Source organism: Apodemus sylvaticus, chromosome 22, assembly GCF_947179515.1.
Source record: "Apodemus sylvaticus chromosome 22, mApoSyl1.1, whole genome shotgun sequence".
NCBI classification, from domain to species: domain Eukaryota; kingdom Metazoa; phylum Chordata; class Mammalia; order Rodentia; family Muridae; genus Apodemus; species Apodemus sylvaticus.
In genome coordinates, this window is record NC_067493.1 from 55,907,977 (window position 1) to 55,935,123 (window position 27,147).

At 55.7% G+C, this 27,147-nt stretch overlaps 1 protein-coding gene across 1 annotated transcript in view; it reads left to right on the forward strand.

The window, feature by feature from the left end:
• Window positions 1–533: 533 nt before the first annotated feature.
• The window catches only part of Kiaa1671 (KIAA1671 ortholog), a 139,624-nt gene continuing 113,010 nt past the window's right edge, over window positions 534–27,147 (forward strand). The window contains 1 exon segment of the mRNA XM_052167488.1: window positions 534–582. The gene's annotated coding sequence lies outside the window, so the exon portion shown is untranslated.

Consider the following 27,147-nt stretch of genomic DNA (forward strand, 5'->3'; position numbering starts at 1 on the left):
TTTTTGTTTATTTATTTACATTTCAAATGTTATCCCCCTTCCCAGTTTCCTCTCCGTAAACCTCCTCCGCCCCCCCCCCCCCCGCTAGAGTGTATTTCCAACGTGGCAGCCAACATCTTCCAGCTCCAGTTTCCGGGGATTTGTTGCCCTCTTCTGGCCTCTGCCGGCACCGGCACTTTCGTGCACACATACACATATCTAACAATAAAAGAAATCGTTTTGTTTTCAAGAGGAAGGAAAATAGAAGAAAAAGAAACCGCAGTTTCAATGATATGAATAAGGCAGCTGGTTAGGGATGCACAGCAGCAGTTGTGGGCAATGCTCTGTCACCCCACAAGGCACACAGTAGGTGCCTTGGCTGGGACCGTGGCACAATGCCGCTTCGATCCAGCAGGGGACGCGCCTCGCGCAGTCTTGCGGCTCCGGCTCCCGCGCTCCGCCCCTCGCTGCTCTGCGCAGGCGCCATCGGGTGCGGTTGCCACGGCGACGGGGCGCTTCCCGCCCGAGCCCCGCCCCCAGCGGCGAGGCTGCGCGCGCCGCGGCAGGTGCGGGCGGGCAGGTGCGGCGCGGCGGGCCACTGCGGTAGGTGCGCGGAGGGCGCGGGGGCGCGCGGGCGGGCTCGGGGGCGCGCGGAGACGCACGGGGACGCCCACTCCTGCCCGCGGGGGCCGCGTGTAAAGTTGGCAAAGTTGACGGAGGGCGAAGCGGAGAGCGGGGAGGAGCCGCGTGCCGAGTCCGGCTGCGGACTTGGGGGGCATCCCATTGCATCTGCGGCCGGGGAATGCTGGCGGAGGGCGCCTAGGGCTGGCCCCGCTCCCCCACGCGCGTCCGCGGCTCGCGCGTGCCTCGGGATCGCGCCCGTGCAGGCCAAAGCTGACCTTCCTCTGGCGGGGAAGCGGTGGCCTTTTGCTTTCGGAGGGACGGCGCCTGTTGCAGAGAGCTGTCCCTGGAGGGCCTGCGGCTGGCGCTGGAGCCTGCGCCCTGCCCCGGGGTCGCGCCCTCTGGGGTGGCGCGCGCACTGCCCCGGTCCGTGGTGACAAAGATGTGTAACTTGGACTTTCTTCCACTGGGACGAGTTGCGTCTCCAGGCCGCGCACAGAGAAGCGCTGGGGCTGGTTAATCAGTAACCGGGACTTTAGGTGGAGGCTTCAAGCGGCCAACTTTCTCCTTGCCACCCCGCAGGGCAGGCGTGCGGCCAGGGCTGGGCTCCGCAGACACCCCGTGTCTTGGTGGGTTCCGGGGGAGTCCTTTTAAAGGACTTGAGGGCTTGGCAGGAGCGCATTTAGGCCGGAGAAGTACCGAGTCTGGACGCGTGGTCCAGCCTGGCCTGCAGCTGTATGCAGGGGTGCTTGGGAGTCGGCGTGGACCGGCCCAGAGCAGCTCAGAATCTGCCCCTCGGGGATGACTTTCTAGCCACCGTCAGCCTGCTCCGTGTCTTTGTTGATTTGTGATGGTGAGGGTGCACCCTCACCCCAGACTCTGAGCTACACAGCCCTCCCCAGGGATCCCTGATGGCCGTTAGTACTTAGCCGCTCACCGCTGCCAGGGCCCGGTGTCCATCCCTGGCCCCTCACCCCTCTAGCTCCACCAGGATTCCCCTGACCGACACACAGGATGAGCTAGCTCCCACTGATGATCAGTCGTTCCTTCACTGAACAGATGGTTCTGTGCCAAGCACCAGGCTGGAAGGCACACCAGGGAGGGGCGGACCCCGGGTCTGTCTGTCTGGAAAGAGAGTGGGGCAGCAGAGGAGGATCATGGTATGGGGCAGAGAAGAGTGCCAGGAATTGAACCCAAGTCCTCAGGCTTCTGGGCAAGCCCCTTTACCCACTGAGTCATCTCAGCAGCCTGTGGTACTTCTTTGAGACTCAAGTTCTTTAACTGTAAAATGGTCCTCTCCTCCATCGTGGGGGAGGGGCGTCAGTAAGGTGGGGTGTGTCTATGGGGGGGTGGGTATTAGGGATGGGTCTGATTGTGTGAGCTCAGGGTGTGAACCGAGGAGGATTACTGTCATGAGAGCCTGTGTCATCAAAACGGTGGTTCCTGCGAACCTTGCCCAACCTATCGTGTGTGTGTGTGTGTGTGTGTGTGTGTGTATGTGTGTGTGTGCGCGCGCTCGCAGGTGCTGCGGGGTTCAGAGGTGACACTTGGGCTGAGCCTTGAGGGCTGGGTAGGAGGCAAGGCCTCACTCCTGGTCCTGCCCAGAGTGTAGGGCGTGTTGAGTGAATAAAAGACCTTTACACCCCTGTTCTGCATCAGAAAGCTTGAGACTGAGGGGACAGGATCCTGCCTGGAGGCGCACGCCCCTGCCCCTACCTGCTTCAGAGTGAGGGAGTGTGGATTTAAGGTCTACCGCTTCTCTCAGAAACTTGATGGATGTTTGGAGACAGTGAGGCAAAATTGCCGAGAAGGACCAGAGGTAAACCAAGAGGGGCTTCCTGGAAGAGGAGGCGGGGGAGGGGGGGAGAGGCTAGCTAGGCACCATGGGAGGCTAGAGGAGGATGTAGAGAAGGCCGGAGCTACTGATGGAGCTACTGATGTGCCGTGTTACATCACCACCCACCCCCCCACCCCCCCACCCCCGCCGCCCCGGGCTGAGTCCTTCTGTCTGTCCCCTCTCTGTTTTTCATGACAGTCTTCTCAGGCTATGTTGGCTGTGGAGACTCCACACTTACACCCGTGAGTAGCTCATGAACTGGAAGCTTAGGGGAAGCAGGGGAGGAGCTGAGCTCTGTCCTCAGAACTGGCTGCCTCCGTGGTGGTCGCGCACTTCCCAACTCTGCGCGGGCCCCATGGCTAGATGTGTCCGCCCACTGCCCGCACCCCGACTGCTGGACTGCTGGCCCGGGTAGGGGAGCGCTGTTTGAGTGGAGGGATATCTCACGGAGTCTCTTAGGAGGGAGCGTCCCTGGGCCTGAGAACTCGGAGCCCTCCTGTCCCCAGAAATCCTCTAGTCAGCTGTGTGGGAGAAAGGGTGCGTCCCCTATCAGGAAGCAATTAAGGACTTGACTTTGGGGCCTGAGTTAGCTCTGTCCTTCTTGGTCATCGGGCGCTTAGGTGACCTTTGAAATGTTTACAGCCCTGTCTCCGTTGAGGATAGGAATATGTTTTCAAAGTATGATCACTGACCGCGCACACCCGAGTCTGCTGTGTGAAACAACAGTGTCTGACCCCCGAGGCCCGGCAGGGCGGACAGTTCGGAGACCCGCACTTCCCAGCCCCTCTCGGTCTCCCAAGGCTTCACGTGCGCAGGATCTAATTCCTCCTCAGCCCCATCACGGCTGCCAACCATGACATGACGCCTGCCTTCACATCTGCTCTGCCCTCGCATTAAGTCCTGGCTTTGTCTGCTGTGTGACTGCAGTCGAGTGTCTTAACCTCTCTGAGACCCGTTCCCTTTGTAAATGAGACAAATGACTTACCCGGGAGGGTAGCTTTGGGGACTGAGATGAACTTGGCGGGTGTGTGTTGGTCCTAACTGGACAGAGCAGGTAGGTGCTCAGCGAGCAGCCGCAGGTGTGTGTGTGTGTGTGTGTGTGTGTGTGTGTGTGTGTGTTGGGGGGGCTGCAGGGTGGGGCAGAGACTGATAGGAACTAGCGTCAAGGGTGCAGCTGGCCCGTGGCCTTGTCTTCCCGGGGGCAGCATGCTGGAGCCTGCAGCCCCACAGTAGGGAAGGTCGGAGCCCCTGTACGGTGTGTGGAGTTTGGCAGCCTGTGGGTTTGAGGCCAGCCTGCCAGAACTTGTGTCTTGGAAGACGGCTGGCAGTGGACGTGCTAGTGTCTCCGAAGCGTGTGGCTCCCGTGTGAGTTTGCTTTCTCTGTGATCGCTCTGTGACAAGCGTCTCCCAAACCAGTGACTTTCAAACATAGGCATGGTTTTCACACTCCGGTCAGGGAGTGGCTTGGCTGATCTGTTCTCTGACAGATCTCCTGGCTGACAGCAGTGAGGGGTGTGCTCTTCAGGGGGGGGGTGGGACGGCAGGTGTGCAGGGGTGAGGCAGCAGGTGTGCAGGGGTGAGGCAGCAGGTGTGCAGGGATGAGGCAGCAGGTTGCAGGGGGTGGGATGGCAGGTTTACAGGGGTGGGACAGCAGGTGTGCAGGGGGTTGACAGCAGGTGTGCAGGGGTGAGGCAGCAGGTGTGCAGGGGTGAGGCAGCAGGTTGCAGGGGGTGGGATGGCAGGTGTACAGGGGTGGGACAGCAGGTGTGCAGGGGTGAGGCAGCAGGTGTGCAGGGGTGAGGCAGCAGGTTGCAGGGGGTGGGATGGCAGGTGTACAGGGGTGGGACAGCAGGTGTACAGGGGTGAGGCAGCAGGTGTGCAGGGGTGAGGCAGCAGGTGTGCAGGGGTGAGGCAGCAGGTTCCGGGGGGTGGGATGGCAGGTGTACAGGGGTGGGACAGCAGGTGTGCAGGGGGTTGACAGCAGGTGTGCAGGGGTGAGGCAGCAGGCGTGCAGGGGTGAGGCAGCAGGTGTGCAGGGGTGAGGCAGCAGGTTGCAGGGGGTGGGATGGCAGGTGTACAGGGGTGGGACAGCAGGTGTGCAGGGGTGAGGCAGCAGGTGTGCAGGGGTGAGGCAGCAGGTGTACAGGGGTGGGACAGCAGGTGTGCAGGGGTGAGGCAGCAGGTGTGCAGGGGTGAGGCAGCAGGTGTGCAGGGGTGAGGCAGCAGGTGTGCAGGGGTGGACAGCAGGTTGCAGCGGTGGACAGGAGGTTATGGGGTGGACAGCAGGTGTGCAGGGGTGAGGCAGCAGGTATGTAGGACCTGGAGGTAACCTCAGGAAGAAGTGAGATAGCCTTGCCTCTGCCCTTATTCCGTAAGTCCCCACAATTGACAGGATCCCCTCCCCATCGGTGAGCCCAGTGTGCTTTCTCCCGGCGGTTGAGTGGGTCTTTGCTGACAACTGTGCATCCCACCGTGGCTGTGCTTCTGTCTGGAGCACAGGGGCCGAGGAGAGTGTAGGAATCAGCTCGTGATCTGAGTGGCCCTGGTCATGCTGCTGGGAGCTGGAGGCCCACTTCAGTCCCCCGCTCAGCCTCCTGTGAGCCTCATGACCTGCTTAGATAGTTTCTCTAAGTAGTCAAGGCTGGGCTTGAACTCCTGACCCTCCTGCCTCAGCCTCCCAAGTTCTAGGATCATGACTTTGAGTGGCTTGCCTGCCTCACAGCCTGTCCTGTGTTTGTTGTCGTTAAGGACCTTGGCGTGCTCTGCAGGAAGCAGGTGGTCAGCCGCGATGGCTGGGAGGGTCTCTCCGGTCCTGAGTGAGTGAGCACAGGATAAGATTATAGTAGCAGTAGGGAGCTTGGAGAGAGACTGCCCAGGTTCAAGTCCCAGCTCTGCCACTCGCTGGCTGTGTGGCTTTGGGCTGGCCACTGAACCTCTCTGGATGTTTGTTTCTGCACCTGTGAGGTGGTAGCCATTGCAGTGGCTGGCTCAGGTGCTCTGCAAACATCGCTGTGCCGACAGGGAGACCCCCAAAGGACCCGCCTGAGCGCTGACTCGGAGTGTTTGTGGTTTCGTCTGGCAGTACTGGGGACTGACCGTAGGGCTTCTGGCGTGGTGGGGCTTCCGGCGTGGCAGACCATGCGGCATCTCCTCTCCCGTGTCTACCTGCTCAGGCTGTTCTGGAACCCCCCATCCTGCTGTCTCAGCCCCCAGGTGACTGGGATTACAGGCCCATGGCGACAGACCAGGCAGGACAGCAGTTGCTGGCTGTGCTGCTCTTAGTCTAGGAGGCCCAGAGAGGTTGCTCGCCTTCCAGGGAGCCACCAGCACCTTGAGGACAGAAGTGAAGTATCAGATGTGGTTTGGGCTTCTGCCCCTGCTGCAGCTGGCCGGCTGCCTGTCTATGGGTTGTGAGAATTTTCTTTTTTTTCTTTTTTCTTTTTGGATTTGTTTCGAGACAGGGTTTCTCTGTGTAGCCCTGGCTGTCCTGGAACTCACTCTATAGACCAGGCTGGCCTCGAACTCAGAAATCTGCCTGCTGTCCCAGAGTGCTGGGATTATAGGCGTGTGCCACCACCACCCGTCTGGGAGATTTTTCTCTACCCAATATAGGACGTCTTAGAAGGGACCGAGCCCCATGACCAACCACCGCTCAGTCCTGATCTGTCAGGGAGTCACGGTGAGAAGTCACGTGTTGTCCATCCAGGAAACACACAGGTTTCTGGAGACCTCCATCGGCCGTGAATGATCCCAGGTGTGCTGAGAGCCTGGGTGAGCGCCTGATCGGGGTGGGGCTGGACACATGAGTATAGCATGGGTGTGCTGTGTGACCCCAGGCAGCTGGCTTGCCCTCTCTGAGTGAAAAGTGAGTCTTAGGGATCAAGGAGGATTGCCCTTAGCCTTATGCATCATGGCTTCTGTTTTAGCCTCTCTGCTTCTAGAAGTCTGGGAGGGGTGGCAGCTCACCTCCTCTGTCAACACCTAGCTTTTGGCAAGCATGGCAGTGTCTGTGGCAAAGCCACAGGGATGTGTGGCGGGCATTCTCCCTGCCTGTGGCTCTGTGTCCGCCTGGACATGGGTCTACTTGAGTCTTGCCAGTCACCCGTGGTGGCCAGGAAGGGGGCTGTTGGTCCCTGCAGCCTGACTACAGCTCCTCACTCTCTAGTGAACCGGGTGCTTAGTTCCACTCAGTGCTGTGTGACTTCAGGCAAGGGTTTCGACCTCTCTGAGCCTCAGCTCATCTCCAGAACAAAGAACAGGCTCTGGAGTGGTGGCTCAGCAGGTAAGGACTCTTGCTGCCAGGTCCCTGAGTTCAGTGAGTTTAGTCCGTCTAACCCACAAGTTGACCTCTGACCTCTGCATGCATGCTACAGCATGCACACGCCACCCCCTCCCCCGCCCCACCAACCAATCAGTCGACCAATCAATCCATCTAATAAAAAATCTCGAAGACAGATCACTGCAGACGCCCGCGTGATGCTTTAGGACCTTGTAACTTACGTGATAACGATACAAGGCCTGTTTCACACAGTAAGCCCCGTGCCCCGCCTGGCTTGAGTCTCTAACGTGCACAACTGGTATCAAGCTATGACTTTAAACCTCTCATGTTTGCACCGCCAGCAGAAATAGGGATGGCGGTGGCCATAAAATAATTAATCATTAACATAGATTGGCCCGGGGAAGGCCCACGCCTGTGATCCCAGCACACGAGAGGAGACGCAGAGGGGCTGCCCACGAGTTTGAAGCCAGCCTGGGTTACATGGTGACTTTGGTGCAGTACCTGCAGCAGCCTGTATTGCTTTTGTTACCCAGGAGAAAGGGTGGCCAGATTCCTAGAGGCCCTGCCAGGGGTAGCAGGCCGAGCGACCGGCTCACCCTGCGTCCTGCGTGGTCCTGTCCCCTGGAGAGCACTCCCCCCAGTCAGGGTGGCAGTTTCTCATTGCCCACTCGGCTGCGCTTGGTTCCGTGGGTTGACTCGTTCCTTCCGTGGCTACAGGCCTTTCCAGGGTTTGAACTGCCCCTCCAAGGAGCGAGTGTGCAGAACATCCCAGCAGGAGAGGCCTGTGGCTCGGCTGCTCGGGGTCACCCTGTGGACTACACAGCCTGGCCTGTTGGGACATGAAGCCCAGGTTTGGCATGCTTTGCCCTCTGAGACTGTCTAGGGCACCGGGCACACTGGGGAGGGAACTCCCTGGGACCTTTGGCTTGGGACCCCGCCCAAGTTCATCTTCCACTTCAAGCCGGTTGTTAGTGGGTCAGGGACCACACTTGGCCGCCGGAAGGGCTGAAGCTGGGGCCAACAGGGATGAAGTGCATTAGGAAGTTCCCAGCGTGGGCCTCTCTGCGCTGTGCCATGGTGAGTTTCTCCTCTCCCGGGGGCAGACAGACAGACAGACAGACAGAGAGCCAAGCGTCTCCTGCTACGCCTCCAGGAAGGGTCTGAACCGGCCCTTTAAAAGGCAGAGCCTGGGGAGCCTCAGTTTGCCCAGGATGTGCTGTGTGCCAAGTCTCTAGCTTGGGAGGTGTTGGGCTCTGCTTCGTCGTTGTCTTGTCACCCTCAGAGTGACTCAGACAGTCAGTCGGTAGCATCCTTAACCTGTTCATGGACGAGCTGACTGAGGCGCGGAACTTCAGGAGACATGCCTGTCTGCTGCAGCGGAGGCACCAGGACGCCCCGTCCACGGAGGTCCCGTGCCCAGCCAGAGTTCTGCCTTCTCCAGGGAGAGTGGGCCCATTGAGGCCAAACTGTTCCCTCTGTCCAGTTAGGACTTGGTTAGAATGTGCCAGTGATAGGTGACACCGTCCCTCCGGGAGAGGTGAGGCGGCCTGGATTCTCTCAGATTTAACTTCAGAGAGAGTGCAGACGCCTGTGAGCCACAGGCTCCTCCACAGCCCATCTGTTCTGCTTCCCTTCAGTTCACTCAAAAGTGGGTGGAAGGGAGGGAGGGAGGCGGCCCAAAGACGCAAGAATTTTCGGAATGCCCAGAATGCTGGCTGACCCAGCCGGCAGGTGTGAGCCATCTTCCCCAGCTTTGGTGGGGCTCAGCCCTGCATCTGCCAGGCTGCTGGGTGTGCTCCCCAGTTCTCAGCCTGAGTCACACCTGGGAGGTGGCTCTTCTAGGGGCGACCCCACCCGACACGGAACCACACAGCCTGGGGTCACAGGTGTGTGCATGTTAGGGCTTGTGGCGGATGGGTACCGCTGTGGCTCTGTTAAAGGCAGGTGGTGATGGGCAAAGCGCCTACTGTGTGCAGTATAGCTCCTACTGTGTGCGCTGGGCTCTTTCATTGCATGGTTATGTGCCCCCCCAGTCTGAAGGTGCCACGAGGGTGCTGCCTACTGCACCAACACACAGCCGGTCTTCTGTGTTCTGTGCAATTGTCTCTGTGTGGTTCTGCCTTAGAATGCGGCTGTCCTTTACCTAGGCGAGCAGCGTTCCAACCTCAGACTCCTCTGTCCCACATGGGGCTGTGAGACAGGAGGGAAGGCCCGTAACCATATCTTCAAAAGATTCCATGCTGATAGCATGCGTTTAACTGAGAGATGTCCACACGTGCCATAGGACGGGACTTCATCCTCTGGAACCTTTCAGCTGTGCGGCCCTGGGGACATCACATCCCTTTTTCCTGCCTCATTTCCTTTTCTGTAAAAAAAAAAGTCCTAGGGCTTCTGTTTGCTAATACCTCCCTTCTTCTTTTTTAAATGAGTTATTATTTTTATTTTATGTTTGTTGGTACTTTGCCGGTATGTATGTCTGTGTGAGGGTGGAGTCCCTGGAAGTGGAGTTATAGAAATTGTGAGCCATCACGTGGGTGCTGGGAATTGAACCCTGGTCCTCTGAAGAGCAGCCAGTGCTCTTAACAGCTGAGCACCCGATACCCTCCATTCTTACAGCTTGTCATTTTACAGGGCTGCATACTTTTCCTTATTTTAAGTAGATTGACTCCTAGACTTCTATAAACTGTAACTGTCAGATGAAGCCGGTAGGGTAGAGAGGGGACCACAGCGGATTTCTAAGGTTCTGTAGCTCCGTAGGCGTTGTCCTTAGCTCATGGTGTGGAAGCAGTGCAGACTGAGGCTTCATCCCTTCCTGGCTGGCACACTAGACTTCTTCATAAGCCCGGCCTGATCACCATCATGGAGGGTGCTTCCTGTCCCTGCCGAGGCCTGGCCAGCATCCAAGCTCTAACCGCTGGACCGTCAGGCGGTGGCCCGTGTAAGATGATCTCCCGAGAGCCTCTACCTCCTCCCCTGGCTGGGGAAGCAGCTTCCGGAGGACCTGCTGGGCCGGCTGTTCTCTTGCCATGGAGATCTGGAAGGGCAGAGAGAGGAGAGGGTGTGGGGAGCCCCAGGGCAGGGTGGATGATGGAGTCAGGTTCTCGGAGGTGAGTTGGGGGCCAGCAGGGGATTGGCATGGTGCCGCATTTTTGTGTGACCTTGGATGCGGACATTGTAGTGGCTCAGTCTTCAGTTCCCTCCGTGGGACGTGGGGCTGAAGTGGGGTCTCAGCCTCTCTTGCTGCCTCCTGTGAGGCGGGACCCTCCTTCCCCTCCCCTCCCTCCCCTCCCTCCCCTCCCCTCCCCCACCTGACAGCTCTGGTGCTGACTCAGTGCTTGTCCAGCACACTCACTCCCTCCAATAAATCTGGGTCACCCTCATCGGTGTCAGCGGTCGGCCCTGGCTGCAGGTGGCTCAGTATTATTTATCAATTCGTTGTTTACTTATTAGTGTGCACATTGGGTGATGTGTGTGTGTGTGTGTGTGTGTGTGTGTGTGTGTGTGTGTGTGCGCACATGACCATGCTGACCCAAGAATAAGCATGCGGAGGTCAGAGGTCAGCATCGGGTGTTCCCGCCCCCCTACCCCCACCCCATCGCTGTCTCTCACTGAACCTGGCTGGCCTGCCACCGAGCCCCAGGGATCTTGCTGGAGTGATAGCCACACACCGCACACTGGCTTTCCCGTGGGTGCTGGGGCCCCAGCTCGGCCCTCAGGCTTGTGTAGCAGAGCTTCACCCCAGCATCCCCCCCATCCCCGCCATGTCGGTCTCTGTGTGCTCAACTCGTGGAAGATGCCTGCTGGGGGCCACCGTGGCCACCCCTGCCTTTGCTAGTAAGGTCTGGGCTCCATGCTGTGGGCCCCTGGCCTCATCTGCTGGTTTGACCCGCTGGAGTGTTCTGGCATCTCAGAGGCCCGTCGCCTGCCTGGCTCTCAGCAAGTCCTGGCTGATCTTCAGGGACTCGAAAAGCTGGGTTGGGGCCTCTCGACGTGGAAGCAGGATTTCTGTGCCCTTGAGATCTGAAGTTTAGACCCCAGCCTCATGTTTCCTGGCCTGTGACCAGACAGACAGACAGACAGGGGTGCTGATGTGAGTATCTGAGCCTGAATATCCACATACACCCCTCCCCACAGACACACACACACACACACACACACACACACACACACTCAGGTCGCCCCACTGGGCTGTACTTGAGCTAGTCTCGGAGTCATGGCCCTGCAGTAAGAACAGCCAGTCGTGGCGTCCAAGTAGAAGGTGACTTTGATAACACTAACACAGGAAAGCTAACAGCACTGGCCCAGTTGCTGCACCGTGAGGTTCACGCCTGAGGAGGTCTGGTGATCTGGTGGTCAGCTCAGCTCGGCCTGGTGCTCCGCCTTCACAGACATGGGGTTATGAAGGGGTGGAGGAGGGAGAGAGGAGCCCTGGGAGGGAGGGGGCTCTGAGTCGCTGTGGCTGGTGGCTGGCACGTGTCCTGTGGGCGTTGGGGACACACCTCCAGGGCACCCCCTGCCTGCGCCACAGCAGAACCTTAGTAGGATGCAAGAAGCTTTTATCAGTAGGACCCTTGAGCTGGGAGACATCCCTGCCAAGGCCTCGGGCACAGGTCAGGCCGCAGGGAGACAGACAACAGAGGAAGCTTCTGTGTCCTCGCCGTGGGTCACTGGTCTAATGACTGACTCTACGCTGTGCTCTATCTGCTGTGTGACCTTGTGTGGGCCCCTTGACCTCTCTGAGCCTCTTTCAAGTACTCACCGTGCGCCTGCACGGGTCAACTCTGCTGGCTGCTGCAGGGAGCACGCAGTGGAGGTGGTGTTTATGGGATGGAGGGAGGGGAAAGTGCACCTGAGAGCTAGGCTTTCGTGGTTCATAGCCGTGCGTCCTCTTTTTGGTAAGGACAGCAGTCGTAGGTAAGAGCCGTTTGGGGCTGGGGTGACAGTTCAGTAAGGTGCTTACTGACCAAGAAGGAGGAGCCACGTGCTGGGTGGCTTAGGTGTGCATGTGTGTATGTATGTGCAGTGGAGGGTGGATGCCTGGAGCTTGCGGGAGCTGAGCCTCACCTAGTTGGTGAGCTCCAGGTCCCAGGGAGAGACCCTGTCTCAAAAATTAAGGTGAACAACAGAGTCAAACAGACAAACCCAGCAGGCAGCATGGAGGTTGTTCTTTGCCTGACACACGCACTCACAGACACACATGCATGCATACACACACACACACACACATACACGTATGCATACACATAGACACATGCGCACAGACACACATGCAGATGCACACACACACTTATATAGACCTGCATGCACACACAGATATACACACAGACACAGAAACATTCACACACATGCATACACACACAGACACACAGACATGCACACACACACAGATACATGTAGACATAGACACACGAATGCATAAACACAGACACATGCAGATACACACATAAAAACGTACATGCACATACAGAGATATGCACACACTCACACTCAGACACACACATAAAGACACATGTAGACATAGACACAGATAACACAGGCATGCATTCACACACATGCAAGAGACACACACATGCATGCATACATACAGACACACATGCATACACATAGACACACATGCGCACACACACACACTTATATAGACCTGCATGCACACACAGATATACACACAGACCCAGAAACATTCACATGCATGCATACACACAGAGACACACAGACATGCACACACACAGATATATGTAGACATAGACACACAAATGCATACACACATACACATACGCATGCATACACACAGACACACATGTAGACACATACATAAAAACATGCATGCATATACAGAGATATACACACACACATAAAGACACCCAGACACATGTACACAGACAGACACATGTAGACATAGACACAGACAACACAGGCACGCATTCACACATACACACGCAAGAGACACACACATGCATGCATACATACAGACACAGATATGCACAGACATACAGATATATACAGACATACATACAGACGCACATGCCACACATACAGACATGCATGCACACACAGAGATATACACACAGACACGCTAACACATGCATACACACACAGACTACATGTAGACATAGACACAGACACACAGAAGTGTGCACTCACACAGACACACTCTCATCGACACACATACACTTAAGCCCCAATCCCTAATGCACAGGTACGTTTCACTTGGGTGTTTGTTACTTTGGAGACAGGAGCTCATGTAGCCCAGGCTAGGCCTTAAACTTGTTGTGTAGCTGAGGATGACCTTGACCTCCTGATGGAGCTACTGAACCCTGTTTTCTCAGTGCTTGGGTAAGGACTGAGGGCATCATGCACGCCAGCTGCTTCTATACACTGAGCCCCACCCCAGCCCTGTGGAAGGCCCAGCAGCTTGAATGAGAATTAGAGGCTGTCTTTCCCTGCTAGGAGGCCAGGGACACCGTTTCCACCATCCCTGTGCCTTGTTCCCTTGCATAGAGGAGCAGCAGGGGGCCCGGCCACCCGTCACTTATCCATGAGTGTCTGGAAGAACTCAGATGGGAGTCTTGGTCCCAGAACTAAAGGCCAGGCCAGGGCTCTGACTGCCGGCCGGCCCCTGTGAACCGCTTCCCCAGCCCCGAGTGTGCCAGGGCACTGTTTGCCCCCTGGGACCTAACACAGTGGAGGGGCCTCTCCCAGGCGTGGGTGTGCCCACTTGTCCCACAGGGTCTGAAATTCCCAGGGTGGCAAGAGACAGTAAAGTTACTTTAACTCTTTTGTCCCTGTCTGTCGAGGAAGGAGAAAGGATGGAGATTGGGAAGGACCAGTTGCCCCTCTGCCTGCCGCTCACCCCCCTCCCCACTGCTCCCTCCCCCCTTCCTTAAGGTTTCTTTGCTGAGCGCTGGGGTCCCTGCACGCACGTCCATCCCCCTGCGTTACTGGCTACGGTGTGTGCGTGCGTGCTGCGTGGAGAAAAGAAGCTAAATTTGGTTGCGGATCTGAGGGCCGTTTCCTTCCTCCTCGAGAAGGGCCTGTGTGAATGAATCACGTCCTGCCTTTAAATTCGTAGCCTCCAAATGTCAAGGCCTCTCTGGCACTGCCTGTCAGTCGGAGGTCTGCTCAGTGGCTGTCAGGCAGCGATGGACTCCGCCCTAAGGGGTGGCACCGGTGGCTCCTATAGGAGCCATGTCCCTCTGTGTATATTCTTAGCATTCAGACACCCGCTAGCGTGTCCACTGCAGGCCTTGGGATGCACGCTGGGTCCTGGGCTCTCGGCAGCTGTTCTCATAGGAACAGGGACCTATCCTGGAGGGGAGGTCCGCAAGGCCGGAGCCCTGGCGCTCGCGGTCTAGATGCTGAGGGTTTGGGAAACACCCGCCTCTGGCTGGGAGGCACAGTGCAGAGTCACTGCCCTGAAGACCCAGGGGTTTCATGGGCCCCACTGAGGTCTCCTCACTCATTCTGCATGGACTCTGCCTGGTAGGGTGGGCCTCACATCCAGCTAGGCCCCCTCCCATTTCCCATGGGCCCTGCTTCCTGGGTCCGCCCCTCCCTAGGCAGGTTCCTCCTCCACGTGTAGGTCTAAGCCTGGGTCCCAGGTCCCCTTTCTCAGGAGGCCTCAAGGTTAGGGTTAGGACTGGAGGAGTGTAGACCTGGGCCCCGCCCCCTGACCTCTAACCCTTCCACGTTGCCCAGCCCCCTGCCAGTTCTGCTTCCCGAAGCTCACGCACCCCACGTGACACCACCACCTAGAAGGTTCATATTTAACAAACTCTTGCGGAGTGACCGGTACTGCAGGCTCGCGGGTGGCCTCATCCTCCTCAGGCGCGCTTTGACCGGAGAGCCTGGGTGTTTAACATTCTGGATTCTGGGCCTCAGGAATTCAGGGCTGGTCCGGGCTCTAGGGGAAGCATCTGGCACAGGAGAGAGTGGGAGGAGGGCCGACCCGGACTAGGAAAGGGAGGGTCCTGGGTGGGGAAGCTTGTATTTGGGCGAGTTCCCACTGCCGAGCGGAGCCCTTCACTGTCTCTCAGAAAACACTGCTATTGTCTGATTTCCAGCTCTGGAGGGGAGGGCGAGGGGACCTCTGCCAAGGGGACGTTTGTTTATTTGAGTGTTGGATGAGAGTGGCTGTCCTCCTAAGACCTTGGCTCCAGGAGCCTCACTGGGGTTTGTGGATGGGGCAGATGGCAACAAACCACACTCTGCCTCTTTGTTCAGCATCAAAAACAAGAAGGTTTTTGCTAGGACCTGGTGCTCTGCAAACAGCAGAGCTCCCTCACAGAGACCTCCCCCATCGGACGTGCAGAGGCCTCCCCATCAGACAAGCAGAGGCCTCCCCCATCAGACGAGCACACCGATGCTCTGCCAGGGTGCGGAGGCATTTTGCAGGGTGCGGATTTTGCCAGTTCCTTTTTTGTGGCTGTTCTTTTCAACTCTGCAAATCCCCAGTTGTGTCCAGCTGTTTGGACGCCCTTCCTGCTTAGTATCATGCCCTTAGCAGCTTTGTGAACTTCCCTTGGGATAGTTTAATCCCAAGCCAGGATGCCCGAGTCTGTTTAGCCACTCCTCAGTCTCCGGGCAGTCACGTTCCTTTAGCCTTGTGCCCCTGTGCCCTCCCCTGCTTTCTGCCTTGCTGTACTATGCAAGGGAAGAGTCCCTTCTTCCCAGGGGCTTTCTACCACAGGGCCTTTTCACAATTACTCCTCTATTTCTGTGTGTGTGTGTGTGTGTGTGTGTGTATGCATATGTTTCCCTTGTTATATGTATTTGTGTGTTGTGTGTATACATGTGTTGTTTACCTTTGTGTGTGTTGTGTGTGCATGTGCTATTTCCCTTGTTCTATTTGTTGTATGTATGCACGTGTTGTTTCCCTTTGTGTGTATTGTATGTGTGTGTGCACGTGTTGTTTCCCTTTGTGTGTGTTGTGTATATGCATGTGTTGTTTCTCTTTGTATGTATTTGTGTGTGTGGCATCAATCTATATGCCATAGATTGATGTTGGGTGTCTTCCCTGATGCTCCCCCCCACCCCCCATGGCTGACTCAGTCTCTCCCTGATAGGCTGGGCCAGCAGGCTAGCTGTGACCGAGGTGACTTCAGGAATGGGTGGGCAATGGCAACGTTGCGACTGTTGGCCTTGGCTTCCTGCCATGACCAGATCCCCGTGTACTTCCTAAACTCTTCGGCACTCAGACACCGAGTCTGCTCCTCTGCCCCAGCTGGGGAAACTGAGGGTCCATTTCCACAGCTGACGTCTTGAGCGAGAACTCAAGTCCCACTCTGACCACACAGCCACACCCTGTCCTGGCAGCCTGCCCCTCGGGCTCCTGACTCTGAAGGACTGTTCCAGTTCGCTCCTGCTAGTTAGCGACAGAGCAGTTAAGACTTTGGGCTCTGCAATTTTGTAACAAACATGAGCTTGACTCGGGCAGGTTTCTCGCTGTACCTCACTTCCTCCTCTCAGCGGTTCCTGGTGTCTTAGAGTTTCTATTGTAACGAAACACCATGACCAACACACTTGAGGAAAAGGTTTATTTAGGCTTACACTTCCACATCCTTGTTCATCACTGAGGGAAGTTGGGACAGGAACTCACACAGGGCAGAAACATGGAGACAGGAGCTGATGCAGAGGCCATGGAGGGTGCAGCTTGTTCCCTATGCTTGCTCAACCTGCTTTTTTGTAGAACCCAGGACCACCAGCCCAGGGATGGCTCCGCCCACAATGGGCATCCCCTCCCCATCAATCGCTAATCTAGAAAATGCCCTACAAACGTGGCCTACTGTCTTACAAAGGCCTTTTCTCGGTTGAAGCTCCCTCGCCTCAATGACTTTAGCGTGTGTCTTGTTGACATAAAGCTACCCAGCTCACCCAGCCACTGTGGAATCCAGGTGACATGTCCAAACAGTTCTTCCTGGTGCCATTTCCTGGTGTCAGTGACAAGGCACCCCTGACCCTCCTGTCCCCTGCTGCCTGGAGCTGCACTTGTTGTTGGGAATTTAGAGCCTTGCTTTGGGGGGTGGAGTGGGGGATGGGAGCCCTAGGAAGCCAGATTGCTTTACTCAGATGGACATGGTCTGCAAGAAGCTGTCTTCATGGTATAGCTGCTGTTGTGGATTTTTACCGGGGAGGGGCAGGGTCTCTGCTTGTCATGACCCACCTTCCTCTGCATGTCCACATGCTGACCAGGCCTGTTGTGTTCCTGGTCACATGTTCCTGTCACATGGCAGGGGACTCACATGTAAACATTGCTGGGTGCTTTTCCTGTCTGTGATTCAGAAGCCTTTGACAGCCAGGCTGGGAAAGGCCTTCACGGTGAAACTGTAACTGGACTTTTGGCTACTTCCTTGGGTTCGTATACCTACCACCCTTTTCTACCCCAGTCCTTTCCCCCCAGCACTAGGCAGTCAAGAAAGAAGGTTCGAGGGGAAAGGGACATAGATTACTTCCTGCTGATTAGGGGGCATTGAGTTCCTTGGGGCAAGTCCAGTCTTTGTGGTCAGGACGTGGCCAACCAGTAATCCAGCAAACAGCAAGTGCGATATCAGGAACCAGCAACAGCTGCTTCTCCCCACACACACACCCACACACCCACCCCTGCTCTGGGCTCTGCTTTTCTTTGTACCCTCTCAAGAGTCTCCAGAATTCCAAACATAAACTATCTACAGCCGGCAGAATCACACCCCTGCCAGAGCACGAGGAAAATCATAGCCGGCTGCTGCAGTGGGCAGTCCGTAGCAGCCCTGAATCCTTCACTACCGTGAGGCGCCAACCCCAGCTCTCCCAATACATTTTCCTCTCTCTTCCATTTCTGCCTCCCCAGAGAACCACAGCCCTGGAATAGGCTGGACTCCACACTCCTAGCAGGTCTATGACTCTATTCTCTCCTGCTCTGGAAAGTGCAGTGGAGTCCTGAGAGGGAGAGGGAGGGAAGGAGGGTGGAGGCATTCCTTTTTGTGGTGGTGGTTGTTTATTGAATACATGTATTACTAGAATAGGAGGAGTCTCTGGGTGCAGTGTAATATGGCAGAGGGGAGTGAGTGGCTAAGAGGAGGGTGTCACAGAAGGCTGGGACTTCACGGCCGGCCGGCCGCGGCTGACTTCTGCCCTCTTCCGTAATCATCCTTGACCCCACCCTCCAGCCCCACTGTTGCCATTCTGCAGATGAGATAGCAAAGGCTCAGCAAACAGAACCACAGGTTGGGGTCAAGTCCCTAGCTCCCTGGTTCACCTGAAGGCTAAGGGCAGGGAAGGAAAACCCCAGGTCATCCAGGGAGGGGTCAGGGGTTGGAGGGACTCTTCCTGTTTATTGAATAACAGGCTGCAGGTAAGGAGTGGTGGTGGGGGCAATAACTTAAAAATCAGAGGCGACAGCAGTAGCTCCCCAGAGTCCTCTGCAGAGGGACAGGAGTATATACACGGATTTGTACAAAGTGCCCTGTGCCAGCCTGGGGCAGGAAGGAGGTTCGATAATAAGGGGAAGGGAGGGGAAGGTTTCTGACTGTGACCCCAACTCCCTGAGTCCCCAAGTTCTGTCTCCAGTCATTAAGTCTGGCAGTTCCCCCTGATTGGGAGAGTTTCCTCAGTTTCCCGTTTCACTCCTGTCCCCTCTCGACATCTGCTTCTCCCTTGTCCGACATCTCCAACCTTCCAGGCCACACGGCTGTGGGGTCACCCCCTCCCTGGAGCCCTCCTTGATTACTACCTGTGAGGGACCCTGCTCCCTTCCCTTCCTCACTAAGGACACCTTCATCTAGTCCTGCCCCAAGTCCCGTCACTCATCTGAAATGCACCCCACTCTTTGACCGCCAAAAAAATATGTGACCCACATCATTTGGTGGTCAGCATGTTGTGCTTCTTCTAGCGGGGTGGTGTGTGTGTGTGTGTGTGTGTGTGTGTGTGTGTGAGAGAGAGAGAGAGAGAGAGAGAGAGAGAGAGAGACAGACAGACACCGTGGGGTGACTGTAGTTTTGAACCAGTTCCTTGGTGAGTCAGCAGTCCTAGGAAAGGGGGTGCCATAGTTCTGCCCCAGGGCATCTGACTCGGGCAACGGCCAGGTTGAGTTGGTCTTTCTGGTACCAGGACAGTGCACCAGCGAGTAGCTTGCCTCTGAGGTCCCTGCAGGTTTCCTGTGCTGGGGACAGTGTCTAGGGACCTTTGGACACAACACTGCATGGCCCTCTAACGCCGGGGCAGTCTGGGTTTCTGATGCTCAGTATCCAAGAGGACAGTTTCTGCCGTGTCAGCACCTGTGGGTGGAGTTGGTGGCCTTTGTCAGGTCAGGGCAGGTGCTTGCCACAGCTGCAAGCTGTTGGGATCTGGTGAGCTGGCCGCCTCTCCTGATGTGACTGAAGCCAGGTACTGCTTTCTGGGCTGCGGGGTTAGGTGAGAGCAGGCCTTGTGCCAGCTTTCTGAGCCGCTGAGTCCTTGGGTTTGCCTCTTGCACTCCGGCACACCTACCTCCCTCTCAGGTGAGGAGGCTTGAGACGGACAGGGTCTCAGCCGCTCTGGCCTCAACTTGACCCCACGAGGATTTCTGCAGTCTTTGGGAGCCTCTCTCTGCAGCCTGTGCACCCCTTGTCCCACTGAAGCTGGTCACTGGTTATGGGGTGTTTTGGTTTGGGGGTTTGTGACCCCGTGGGTGTCTGAGGCTGTGGCTTGATGCTTCCTAGCAGTGAGGGATAAAATCAGGCCGTCACCTGCCGTGGAGAAGATGCTGTGTCAGAATATGGCTCCTGCTGAGCACACCCCAGCCACTGTGAAATGGGAAGACTCTGACTTGAACCATGGAGCTCGGGGACTGTTTGCTTATGTGGTACCCCTAAAATGGTGACACCCCCCGCATGCTAGCGGGGAGTGTGGTCGAGTGCCACCTCTGCTGTCCTCTCTGTCCTGATGGCCCCCACCCCAGGCTCCGCACCAGTCCCAGGGAAAGCTCTACCTAGAACCCGGGGCCTGTTGGTGGGTATCAGCACCAGCGAGGCTCCGGGAAACCAGAGCTTTGTAATGTCCCAGTCCCCAAGTCCAGGGGTGAGCATGGATAGCTCTCAGGCAGGTCTGTTGGGTGACTGGAGACATCAGGTGGGAGGTTAGCAGCTAAAACGGTGTTATGGAGAGGCACACATCCAGCGTTCTCTCCACAGGAGGGGGAGGGGAGGCACTCATAAACCAGCTCCCTCCCATTGCTGGAGTAAAGTTCTATTGTGGCAATGTGTCTGCCCCAGGACCCTGGCAGTTAGCATCTTTATAGGGAATCACCCGCCTCAAAGGCTGCTGGGAGAAGTGAACTCTGGTTGACGAGGTGTTTCATGGAGCTGCTGCTTTGACAATTCAGAAGGCAAGTAAACCAAACCAGGGCTGGATGACCCCCTCTCTTGCCTCCCGCCCTAGAGGTGACTAACGCATACAGCACCTGCTGATCTCTCTGACATGTGCCGCAAACACGGGCAGACTCGTCACCAGTCCCTCTGCTCGGATCTGTATCTCAGTGGCCAGCTGTACCTGGACGTTTAAAAGATTGATGCTGGGCTAGGAGGTGGCCCTGCCCTAGTATGTAAATAGGCAGAGATTGAAAGACACCTGACACTAACCTTGGGCCTACATGCATGTGCACTCACATGCATGTACATCCACACGCATGTACACCTATGCGTGCTTGAGCATGCAAACCACATGCATACGCCTGCAAAAGGGAAAAATGTCACTCGTATGAGTGGTAGGGTCACAGGGTTCAAGGAGGAAGAAGTCCGTGGTACAGGTGGGACTGGCCCCTCCCACCCCACCCGCCACACCTCACCAGCGGCAAGCTGGAAACTCGTTTATAATTATGTTTTTCACTTTTCTCTGAGATGCCTCGTGGCTCCCGGGAGCTAAAGTGTAAAGGACTTCATTACCCTCATTGTGAGTCATTACCTGCCAATTAGCCTTCCCGAGTGAATCCCTTAGGGGTGGATGAGGCAGCCTCCTCTAGTTGACGATGTAATTTAGCTCCTCCATAAGCAGGTTGGTAAAGACTTGGGAGCTGAGCGGGACAGTAGTGGTCGGACCAGACTAAGCCCCAGCCGTGCCTGTGTTTCCTCAGGCTTTGTAGCCATGCTGGAGTCTCAGCTGTAGAGACTTCTTTTGTCTCAGAGCCCAGTCCTGCCTAATTTTCTGTTAGCTTGACTGTGAGCCGGAGCCCCCTGAGAGGAGGGAGCCTCAGTTGAGAAAATGCCTCCTCTATAAGAACTGGCTGTGGGCAAACCTGTAGGGCATTTTCTTCACTGGTGACTGATGGGGGAGGGCCCCAGGGAATGCCCCGCCCATTGTGGGTGGGACCAGCCCCTTGTGGGCTGGGCCATGGTCCTGGGTTCTATAAGAAAGGCTGTGCAAGCCATGGAGAGCAAGTCCGTACCCACCATGGCCTCCTGCCTCCAGGTTCCTGCCCAGCTTGAGTTCCATACTGACTTCCTTCTGTGATGGACTGTGGTGTGGAAGTGTAAACCAGATTAACTCTTTCCTCCCCAACTTGCTTTGCTCATAGTGTTAACGCTAAGACAAAAATTGGTACCATGGGCTGGAGAGATGGCTCAGTGTTTAAGAGCACTGACTGCTCTTCCAGAGGTCCTGAGTTCAAATCCCAGCAACCACATGGTGGGTCACAATCAGCCATAACACCCTCTTCTGGAGTGTCAGAAGACAGCTATGGTATACTTATGCATAATAAATAAATCTTAAAAAAAAATTGGTACCAGGATAATGGGGTATTGCTGTGATACACACTTCTTTAAGGCCCACAGGGCCAGTGTCCATATCTGCTCCTTAGAGACTTTGTCAACTTAAACTACACCAAGCTCCTGGGTTTATCGGGGATGTTGGCCTGTGCTTAACAACCCTAATGGACAATGTCTTAAACAAGTATGTTTTTACATATAAACCCCAAAGGGTTCATGTCATTTTCTGGAAAGTATTGATTGCCTGGTGACTTTTTGGTTCCAAGAGGGTTGCTGTGAGTTCAGGCATCACGTCCTGATAAGGCCACTGTGCTGGTCGCATCTGCCTGTTTTATTCCGAGTGGAAGTCTCCCTCCAAGCCACTCTACCTTCCTCTGTCCTTGGTCTTGAGTCAACACAGGGTCACATGCCGTTGCAGACTGAGAGAGAGCGCAACCTCTGGTTTGGGGACCCCAAGCCTCTGGTGTCTGTTTGCTGCCTCTGCTCTAACTTAGACCTTTTTTAAATTAAAGGGCGAGCTTCAGCCATTCCTTGTGAACTTTTAACTTTCGCTTTTTAAAAAGTTCAGTATGATTATTTGTTCATGTTTGTTTTTGTATGAGTACACTGTAGTTATCTTCAGACACTCCAGAAGAGGGCATCGGATCCCATTACAGATGGTTGTGAGTCACCATGTGGTTGCTGGGAATTGAACTCAGGACCTTAAGAAGAACAGGTAGTAGCTGGGTAGCTGGGCAGTGGTGGCGCACGCCTTTAATCCCAGCACTTGGGAGGCAGAAGCAGGTGGATTTCTGAGTTCAAGGCCAGCCTGGTCTACAGAGTGAGTTCCAGGACAGCCAGGGCTACACAGAGAAACCCTGTCTCAAAGCCAGACAGCGCTCTTAACCGCTGAGCCATCTCTCCAGCCAATACAATTATTTAAAAAGGAATGTTTGAAAGAAAAAAAAAGCTTTATCGCAAACCCCAAAGCAACCCAGCCTTTCTTCAAGGGGAAGCAGCAATAATACTGACGTGTGCTGCAGATCCTGGGGTGTTTTACAGTTTCTACCGTGACAGCCAGCCCTGGCAGTCAGGGCAGCGTGTCGTCAGAGCGAGGGCTGTTTTCTGTGTTTGATGGTAAGCATGGGGGCAGAGAGGTGGGTGTCAGAGCCAGTCATGTGGGCACTAGGCCATAGGTCTCCGGCACTTCCAAAGGTCATTGGGCTTCCGGTGACCCTGGAAAGGGCCTGTGGCCAGAGTGGGCTATGACGAGAACACCGGCCTTGTGAGGGATTCAGCTTGGGCCTTGTTCCTGAGTTGGCTTCGGCTGGCTGCATTGAGAGCTGGGTCTCGCATGGGCTCCCTCTAAGAGATGTGTGCTCTAGTTAAGTTGCTGTAAAAGGCATGTTTAGGTGTGTGGAGATGGTGCAGGGTGAAGGCTGTCCCTGGAAAGAGATGCTGCCTTTAGGGGGCATTTAGTTTGTCAGTGGGATGCACTCAGTTCCTAGTCTCTTCTTGGGGGTGGGGACATGAAAACCTCCCAAGGGGCTGGACCATTTTGACCGGTGAGAGGACTCTATGCTTAAAACCTAGCAAGGACTTGTTTGTGCGTAGGCGGTTCTTGGGCCAGTTTCCGGCCAGTTTCTCCAGAATGTGTGCTTGGGTGGGAATTCCTATTTTCTCTGCTGTGTAAAGTGGCTTCCCCGACTCCCGTGGAGAGTACAGCGTGCTGACATTCGGAGCTGTGTTGTAGATGCTGAGTTGGGCGCCAGGGTGGAGACCTCACTCCTCTGATGCAGTCTTTGTTCAAGCCTCTCCCTCCCTGGCCAAGCCAGGCCTGCGCAGCCTCTGGGCTGGTTCCAGCCAACTCCCTTCTCTCTCCAAGCACAGCACCGTCCAGGCCCTTGGAAACCATCACCTCGTCACATTTGTGATAATGGCCTGTAAGTGGAGCGGGGAAGATCCTGGGGAGGAGTGGCCAGCCAGGCTCCAGTGTCCACCCGCTGCGCTTGTTGGGTCCACTTCAGGGGAGTGGCTGCAAACCCTGAGCTCCAGCAGGGAGGTCAGCATGGCAAGTCGGTCCCTGGGAATCACTGTGCAAACTCACGGCTTGGACAAGCAGCTCACACCCTCTGACCCAGCCCGGTGTCTTCTGGGCAAGATTCCCTGGGAAAATAATTAGCCGATTAAGCCCAATCACTGCAGTGTCGGGCTAGGCTTCTGATGCAGGATGGCTTGCTGGCCGGGAACTCCCCAGTGGGCCATGGCGGCTGCTCATAGAGTGTCAGCCGTGCACCATGCACCGGTATACCGGCTGTTCTTCTGGGTCTCGGGTCCTCATGTGCGCAAGGACTTGATTGAGGCATTTCCACTGTCTCTTCTGTTTCACAAAGAGCCGAGGGCTAGCCAGGGCTCAGATTATCACATGAGGCTATCCCCTTAGACATGCATTTGAGAAGGACCAGGAAATGCTCTGTGAGGTATTAGAATTGAACACACTGGTAACATACCTCGACTTTAAAAAAAAAAATATATATATCTAAATCCTACCATGTGTGGTGGTAGCATAAACCTGCCTCAGCACTTGAGAGGCTGAGGCAGGAGGATTGCCTTGGATTTGAGGCTAACGAACATGCCCTGGATAGCAAGACCCTGTCTTGAAAAGCCACAACAACGTGCCAAGTTAGTTCCTAGACAGGCAGCAGTGTGAACTGGCACCGTGCGGTGTGTGCCAGGCTCCTGTTCACACCGGGAGTGCCTACTTGTTACATTGGTGCGGCAGACTGCCATGCGGCCTTTAGGTCTCAATGCTAGGGTTTCCTGCAGGCCTGTGAAGGGGCAGGTTGGCAGGTCCAAGCACTTGCCACACAAGCGTGACACCCTGAGTCCAAGCCCCACGTCCCGTGATAGGAGAGAATGGAGTCCCAGAAGTCATCCTGGGCCTTTCATGCACGTGAGCGCTACAGCACACGCGTGTGTACACTCTCACACACGAGGAACTTAAAAGCCAAGCCAAACTTGCTGGCCTGAGGATGCAGCTCAGCCGGCAGAGTGCTTGCCTGAGCTGACGCAGGGACGCCCAGGTCTGATTTGTGGGATGGAGTAAATTGGGTATAATGTCATCGCAGAGTCAGGGAGATCAGGAGCCTGAGACCATCCTTGATTACATAGCAAATCAGAGGCTGTGTGAGACTCCTGTCTCAAAAAAGCAGAACTTCCAAACCTTCTGCTGTCTGATTAGCAGTTTTACAATTCTCTGGTAGAACTAGAAGAAGCTGGCTGCAGCCAGAAATATTACCACAGCCACAAGAGCAGTCGTGGCCCTGAGGCTCAGTGTTTGAGGGGACCCGGATATACACATTAGAGTAATTTGTTCTCTAAAGGATAGATAGTGGCTCCCGAAAGAGGTCTCAGTGTCTGGGCTCTATACAACTTTATTTACAAAGCCAGCCAGAGGACAAGCATGGCTTCCAAGCTGAAATTTGCCAATTATCCCAACCTGGAGAAAACAAGGGGGGAAGAAGTCTACTTGATGACTGGGTCCTCCAGTGGCTACATTGTCCCAAAATAGCCCAAATTGTAGGAAGGAACTAGCCTGTCGGATTGAAAAGGCGGATGTTTGCCTGAAGGGGGGATGAACTGTAACACTCTTTAGATGAAGTGTAACTCTTTAGATGCGCAGCTGGCCTAGGAGGTCTGAAGGTTTGTATCAGTCTCTGAGGGGCTGTGGCAAATAGTCCTGTTCTGCGTCACTGAGGGATACTTGTGAACTTCCTCAAACCCTTTATGTAACTCTTCTGTGGATGTGTCTGTGGGCTGAAGGCCTCGGGCAGCTGGGGGAAAAGTACTTGGAGCTGCAGCCGGAGGGAGATCCAGGGATGGAGGGAGCACCTTCTCCGTCTGAGAGATTCAGAACTCCATCAGGGATCCAGGAAACTGCCCTGTGCTGCGGAAATGCCTGCCCAGGGAGAAGAGGTTGACACAGAACCCTTGAACCTCCAGCTGAGTCTGAGAGGCAGAACCCACCAAGGGTCCTGGACCCCACCTCTCAGGTCAGAGGCCAGAGGCAGGGAGAGGCAGGCCTGGGTCACAGAGAAGAGCCCAGGGGGCAGGTCCTGTCTGGAGAGAAGATAAGGCTGGAGCAGGGACAGACAGACAGGATACAGACCCTGCGGTTATCAAATGTCCAGCTAGGGCCAACACATGGGGGAGAAGGTCAGATGCTGTTAGAGGCCAGGACGGGGGCTGGGGAGTCATTTGCTTTCAGGTATGTGTTCTGTGGGGAGGTGTTTCCATGTCAGGCTCTGACAGACAGTCCTGACTTAGGACAGATGAACTCGTGGCTGCTCAGCTGCCCCACTGAGCCGGAGATGTGTGTGTGTCCGGAAGCTACACTGTCCGTTTTGATCCACTCTTTGCCTGGGCTGGGGGGCGTATGGACCATACTTTCTCCTGGCAGCGGCAGAGCAAACCACAGGATGCAGCCAGCTTGGGGTCAAGAGACGAGCCAAGCCCTGTGTTCAGAATGTGACCCGAGCTGGCTTGACCTGGTGCAGAGACGCTCGGCTGTGATGCTCAATGGTAGGCTGGGCGATAGTTTAGGGCCCCTGTCTAATCCGGGCCTGTCTCGAATTCATCATTTCCCCATCTCGGTCTCCCAAGAGCTGGGGTGACAGGTGTGTGCCATCACACCTGGAATGCCTGCGTGTGCGTCTGTGCGTGGTGCAGTGCCGGTCTGAATCTCAAGCGCAGGGCCTCTCCTGTGCTAGGTAGGCGTTCTCTCACTCACTCTATCCCCAGACCTGCCTGTCCTCTTGAATGTCCACCACCATGCCCTCCGCCCCTGCTCTAGAGTGGGTGCCATTGTGAGGACAAAGGAAAGAATGCACACTTTCCCGTGCTATCTGACCAATGGCTGTGCCCTGGTCACCTGGGGTCCGTGGTAGGACATGTCTGTGTGCCTTGCAGCTTGGCTCTGGGGAGAGGATGTTAGACTTGTCTTGGCTGTTCCCACAGTGACAGGCTTGCTTGGGTGGCTTTGAGGATTCATGGGCCGAGGTCATGTAGCGGAAGAGGCTGAGAAGGTGTCGGTCCTAGCCCACGCCCCTCGTAGATGGTGCCATTCCCAGGACTCGGACACTGGTACAGCACAGCAAATGGCTGGAGAGCATACAGATCCGTTTGAAGGCGGTGTGACGCAGCTGCCTTGCTGCATCAAGTCTGGGAGCTGAGCTACAGCTAGACTCCGGGGCTGGCCTGAGCTACAGCTAGACTCCGGGGCTAGCCTGAGCTACAGCTAGACTCCGGGGCTGGCCTGAGCTACAGCTAGACTCCGGGGCTGGCCTGAGCTACAGCTAGACTCCGGGGCTGGCCTGAGCTACAGCTAGACTCCGGGGCTGGCCTGAGCTACAGCTAGACTCCAGGGCTGACCTGAGCCCTGCTTGCTGTCCTCATGCAGCTAGCTATCCTCCCCTCAGCTCTCAGAGGAAGATCCATGTCCTCTGCCTGTTTCCCGCTATTTCCATGATCATGTATGGATCATGAATCGTATTTTCATGCATGTATGAGTTGGGTACTGAGAGAACCCTTATCTAGCATGGGTAAGACCTGAGTTCAACTCTTGGTCCTGATAAATCTACCAGGCACATAACACACACACACACACACACACACACACACACACACACACACACACACACACACCAGACCCGGCTCAGTTCCTTTCCTTTCTCTAAGGACCT